Source organism: Asterias rubens, chromosome 19 (genome assembly GCF_902459465.1).
Source record: "Asterias rubens chromosome 19, eAstRub1.3, whole genome shotgun sequence".
NCBI lineage: Eukaryota > Metazoa > Echinodermata > Asteroidea > Forcipulatida > Asteriidae > Asterias > Asterias rubens.
In genome coordinates, this window is record NC_047080.1 from 5077625 (window position 1) to 5083882 (window position 6258).

The following is a 6258-nucleotide window of genomic DNA, read 5'->3' on the forward strand; positions in this document are numbered from 1 at the left end:
AGTGTCTTTTAGTTTTTAATTACAGTAAATATCACAAATGATCTGTTGTCAATAATAACAACTGCAGGTTGATACAATACAATACGGGATTGGTAGAGCTGACGAAATAGTCACAGACAGTGTTTGTGTGTTGTGGTATCAACCATACATAAAATAACAAACTTTTGAGCTCAATCCGTTGTGCGAGTCGGGGGAAAATGGTATAAAACTACATGCACAATGTTCAGCAGGTTGGTCTACACATTATTGTCCTTAAAGGCAGTGGACACTATTGGTAAATACTTAAAATATTTATTAGCATAAAACCTTACTTGGTAACGAGTAATGGGGAGAGGTTGATGGTATAAAACATGGTGAGAAACGGCTCCCTCTGAAGTGAAGTAGTTTTCGAGAAAGAAGTTGGTTTCCACTAATTTGATTTCGAGACCTCAAATTTAGAATTTGAGGTCTCGAAATCAAGCATATGAAAGCTTACAACTTAGTGTGACAAGAGTGTTTTTTTCTTTCATTATTATCTCGCAACTTCGACGAACAATTGAGCTAAAATTTTCACAGGTTTGGTATTTTGTGTATATGTTGAGATACACTAAGTGAGAAGACTGGTCTTTGACAATTACCAATAGTGTCCACTATCTTTAATATTTTTGTGTTAACCACCGAAATCAGCTGTTGCATTTTTCAATAGGTTTCAGATACAGTTGTGTCAAGAGGAAAAATATGGTTCTACCATACAGTAGTATTTTTAGTAATCTGTAACTTTCAGACCAAATTAAACAATGATATTTTATCCCTACCAATCATGTATAACACCTTGAAGAAACTCACCTTTTTTTTAGGCGAACGATGACATAATCTCCAAAAGAAGAAATTACAATTTAATAGACTCCTGACTCCTTCAAAATTAGTTTTCAACAAAAAAGTAGTTTCTGTTTGATCGGATACCTGGTAGAAGATTGAACCAGTTTCATAAAAACACGAAGTTTGTGAAAAATGAAAAGGATTTATTTTGTTTACCTGTGAAAACAAACAAACGCAAACAATTACCGTTGACAAGACATGTTTTATTTGTATTTTACAAAAGACGAAAGTAAATTGTATTTTTGGTGAACTCTTATAAATATTCGATTGAAGAAAGACAGATTTAAAGAAATAACCTCTTAATGTTTTTGTCAGAACTTGTGTCACTGACCTCTGGAGAATTGTTGTTTGCGTTCCTCTACGATTTCTTGGAATGTTGCAGCTATTCCCCCATGCATAAAGAACCTTGAGCGCAATTATCGTACGATTTCTTTAATCTTTGAACAATCAAATGTTTCCCCCCATGTCTGATGCTTAAAGGGTAAATGTTAGACAATATTGGTTTTAGGGGATAAGGTTCCGTTGGAGATCTGAGTTCTTGTTGAATACTTGAGACTGCGGAGGAAGTAATTCACTTTCTGGTGATGTTTTGTCTATAAAAAAAAACACCTGGTAATCCTTGTCCAGTTTCCAAATTGTATCCACACGCAACCACAGCAACCCAAACAAAAAATCACATTTTTTATGAAACTTGTAGACCCCAAATAATCCTATAACATTGTCTTTTCGATGATAAAAGTGTTAAATAGTGGTGGAAATGTTGTACAGTACACAAATTTGTGTCCGTTCACACGAGGCACACTTTGAAAAGAATTATACCCTTGTTAAATTGCTCAAGTGTGACAGGGGTTTAATTTTGTTTGTGAGAAAGGCTTGTCCTAAGGCCGATGTGTTCACCCACTGTCGAAAAACACCCTTCTAAAACTAACCTAGTTTGCTGAACCCTTGATTTCATGCTACCAACAACATATCGTGTCTTACGTGCAAGTTCGTCTCGCGCACAGAGACCAAAATAATAAACAAGTTACGTCAGTTTATAAACAAAGACAAAAATAGTCTGTCTTCGCCGAGTCGGAGTATCACATTCTGAGGTCAGAAGGTTTGCCCATTCCAGTCGAAGATTCGATTCAAGGTTGAACATAAGAATGTTTTACTGCATGTATTTGTGGGTATTTTTTTATCTGGTGAGATAGTAGGCCTTTAACTTTATGATCGGAGGACGCGGTTAGTGGCAATGGTACAAAGTTGAAGTGAGTTAAGCGTTAAAATTAGAGGAGTTTAGTTTTAATCTGGGTCCAGTTTCATAGAGAAAACATTGCTTAAAGACCACGTTGCCTTGGATCAGTCGAGTTGGTCTTTGAAAAGCGTTTGTAACCGTTTGTTATAAAATGCATATCGGTAGAAAGATGTTGTACATTAGAATACATTGGTCCACACAAACATACCTCGAAATTGCACGGTTTTCCTTTTACCTCGTCCACTAACACGGTCGGCCATATTTTATGTGAGTCAAGATGGCCGACCGTGTTAATTCGCAAAGTAAAAGGAAAACCACGCAATTTCGAGGCAAATTTGTGTGTATCATTGTATTCTACTTTAACAACATGTTTCTACCCATTTGCATTTTATAACAAACGGTTACTAACGGTTTTTATAGACAAACTCGTCCGATCCAAGGCAACGTGTTCCTTTAACAACTTTCAACTTTGCAAAACATTACATTATTAGGCAGGAAATCTGTCACAGTTGGTCAGCCTACATGTGACATTGTATATTGGCTGGTAAGCATATTTCTGTTTATTTTTGCTTAGCTATTTTGTGCTTACCTAACTCTATGAAATTTGACCCAGGATATGTTATCGTAGATATTTTGTAAGTTCTGAAAAGGAAATGATGTAACAACTCGATTATGAATTGAACTTCAGGAAAATTGTAATTAGGCCTAACTGAACCAAAATCATGTATTTTCAAGATTTTTAAAGGGAATTATATTAAACGAACGTTTTGCACTTGAATGTGTACATGTTTTACTTAAAGACAGTGGACACTATTGGTAATTGTCAATGACCAGTCTTCTCACTTGGTGTATTTCAACATATACATAAAATAATGTGAATATTTGAGCTCAACCAGTTGAAAAAAACACCCTTGTCACACAAGTTGTGTGCTTTCAGATGCATGATTTCGATACCTCAAAATTCTAAATGTAAAACTGAGGTCTCGAAAACTACATCTCTCTCGAAAACTATGTTACTTCAGAGGGAGCCATTTTTCGCAGTGTTTTATACTATCAACAGCTCCCCTTTACTCGTGACCAAATAAGGTTTTATGCTAATAATTATTTTGAGTAATTATCAATAGTGTCCACTGCCTTTAATGCTCAGGTGCATCCATGCATGTGGTGTATGTGTTTGTATGATGACTGGATACCTGGAACCAGATGATTGTATTTTCAATTAAATGTATTTACACAGTTGTTGTTGACAAACCCAGACAAATCAATATTCTTCTTGCATCTCAGTTTGTATTTGTGCATATTATTGTTAACGGTGCTGGACACCTTCAATGTTGCATATTTCCAAAATGTGTTTTCAAATTTTCAAAAGTCATACCTCAGCTTTCTCTTGAAGACGATCAGAGCATACTGAATGAAACGTCGAGTTGAAACCAACGGTTCATTTCAGAACTACCACAACTTATAGTAAAGATAGTCATTACATGGTGTTACCGCAAAAACTTTCCATATCTAATTTCCACCATGCAAAGTTTCAAATCCTACTTATATAGATCAGCCTACTGTTTGGTGTGCAGGCCTACGGTGTGCAGAAAAGTTAACCCAAAGTTATGTGTCCAACATTATAACGAAAGAACGAACTTGTGAAGTTGTTTGCAGTACTGGGCTTGCTAATTAATGATCCCGTGATAGTCATATCTAGCCGTTGCCAGTTGTCAAACACATCACTTGCTTCATTATCTCCATTCACTGGGTTTCAAAAATACTAGGCTGGGAGGTGGTTTTAATCAGTTTTCCTTTTAAAACTCCTTTTCAGAGTCGAGCAGCTTTTTATTTTTAATTGTCCAAACTGTTTTGATGATTTATGTGTGTATTCTTTGACTGTCAAGTTTACTTGCTGTTTATAAAATGTCGGTATCAGTGCGATATGCAAATCGAAAGAAAGAAAGAAACCGTTGTGATGTTTACAGAAGAATGTGTCAGAAAGTTTGGTTAAATTAAAATGTCTTATCTTTTGTTCAAATAAATTACTGTTCCTAACGTATTATTTTTATCAGATGTATTTGATAAAACACTTTGACATAATAAACTGAGGTTTGTAACAACACTTGGCATGCGATATAATCATTGTATTTTTCTTTCAATTATTAATTTTTGTCTGCATGGAATTTTTTTATCCGTTTGAAAACAACGGATGATTTAGTTAGTTCTAAAGTGTGAATTGCTATCATGGCATATTATCCTGGCGCTTGCAAGAGGTGAAGAGATGTGGTAGCAATCGGAGCTTGGATGCTAATAATGTACATAGCGCCCTCTTCTGACAAAAACACAACACACTCTACAAAGCGATGTTGAGAAAGTTTGATGGGACAAAATCAAAATCTGAAAGAGAAACAAGTGTATGACGTAGTAACAAATTGTAGGCCTAAGGGGTTAACCATTGTTTATAATAATTTAAAAAAAACATCTTACTGTATATGATAATAATATAATAATATCGAAGTCTTTTATAGCGCACGTATCTACCAAACAAGGTACTCAAGGCGCTGAGTATACAAACTTTCAGGAAGATAGGTTATTGCAGTGATGAATTTTAAGACCCAATTATGTAGCACCTTATAAGGTTTAACAAGGTGCTACGGCGCATCCAGCAGCCATAGCCAGGAACACCGGGGCGAACCCCTTCTCTTTTATAAAAGTGCACTTGGTTCTTTTGCATGCGTTACACAACACATGGGACCAACGGCATTACGTCCCATCCGAAGGACGAAGTAATGGTTAAGTATCTTGCTTAAAGCCATTGGACCCTTTCGGTTCAGAAAAAAAAATTAAAGTTCACCGATTTACAAATAACTTACAGGGTTTACAGAAGGCAATGGTGAAAGACTTCTCTTGAAATATTATTCCATGAAATGCTTTACTTTTTGAGAAAACAGTAAAACACTATAAATTCTCGTTAACGAGAATTACGGATTTATTTTAAACACATGTCATGACACGGCGAAACGCGCGGAAACAAGGGTGGGTTTTTCCGTTGTTTTCTCCCGACTCCGATGACCGATTGAGCCTAAATTTTCACAGGCTTGTTATTTGATATAGAAGTTGTGGTACACAAAGTGTGGGCCTTGGACAACACTGTTTACCGAAAGGGTCCAATGGCTTTAAGGACACAAGTGAACCCACACTCTGCTGATGATCATTATTTATTTGAAATAATCATTGTATTCTCATACAGTTACGGCATCATCTTCTGACTTCTTCTCAAAGAAAGAATATAGTTTGTAGGTAAAACGGGTTTAAAGGTCTACTGCGGTTTGGTAGAGGGCGCTATGGACAAGTAGCGATGCGATCTGAGAAAACAATTTGTCTTTATCGGTAGAAGAGAACAATTTTCAAAAGAGGGCGCTAGTCAATGTACCTGACCGTTGAGAAACAACAAATTCGTGAGGAAAAACTCGCAATCATTTTACCTGTGCTTTCATTCCTTACATTGACATAAGTCAAAAGCATCTAAGCCAGTGAGACAGCTGTGTTATTTTATACTTTTGACACAGCTTTTAAAGAAGAATTATAACAACGAAATGTAGAAACATAGTTTTTAAACTCTGTAGGGGTTTGCAATTACAAGTGTGCGCGTATAATTCAAATGAGGGAGTATATGGCATCAACGATACAAAATGGGGAAATTCTTTGAACTGTGTTTGTGTTTTTGGCTGTTCCTGTGTTACCTTTTTAAAACTTCCACACCTGAATCCTGCGATTTATTGCATCATTTTGTTTTATTTCAACCCATTTCATTTTAACCGCTCAATGACCCAATCAATTACCAGAACCATGCCAGAACACACCTGTCGTATACATAATACATGTACATCATCCCACAAAATACAGCAAGTGCTTGGCAACATGACGTCATATTCTACACAAGTTACCTCTCGCTTTTACGCGGTGCATTTCGTGTCAAATCTCATGTTGCGGTGAACTGTTTCCGATTTATCTAGCACTTGGGTTTATTTCTTGTAAAATAGTCAAATAAGAATCAGTTTAAGCAGTTTTAAAAGCGAAAAACGCACAGAAAGCTGGCGAATTGCAGAAAACTTGAATACACCAAGTACACGTTACGAAAGATTTGAAAGTCGTGACTGAACTGTACACCAGACCAGTGA